Below are 502 nucleotides of genomic sequence, written 5' to 3' on the forward strand. Positions count from 1 at the left end.
TTTACTTCAAAGCTAAATATACACATATAAATATGTAAGAAATTTCTATTTTTTCATACAAAATCAACATATGTAACAAATAGCCTTGTTTTTATACTACCATTGCAATTTTCATCATAATAATTTTAATTTTTTTAGGCACTTAATAATAGTACTATGCTTATTATCTATTATCATTTACTTAACAATGATGTTTCCAATTTAATAAAATATATTTTTCATGCTATTAACAGCAAATCATTTCAAATATATCTACACTTTCTATAAATTAATGTAACTCTAATTAATATCAACTTGATAGGATGTAAAATTTATAAATTAATATCTCCAAAGTTATGAAGAACTAAAATTATTATTACATTTTATATAACATAATAAAGATCCTGTATTTTTTATGTGATATTGAATTTGCTTCACTTAGTATAATAACTAATTGATGTTACTAACAATTAATTATTTATCAGTTTGCTTGTTATTTTTTACAAAATTTAACAACTTGTAT

This window comes from Habropoda laboriosa, unplaced genomic scaffold (assembly GCF_001263275.1).
Source record: "Habropoda laboriosa isolate 0110345459 unplaced genomic scaffold, ASM126327v1 scaffold30, whole genome shotgun sequence".
In the NCBI taxonomy this organism is placed as follows: domain Eukaryota; kingdom Metazoa; phylum Arthropoda; class Insecta; order Hymenoptera; family Apidae; genus Habropoda; species Habropoda laboriosa.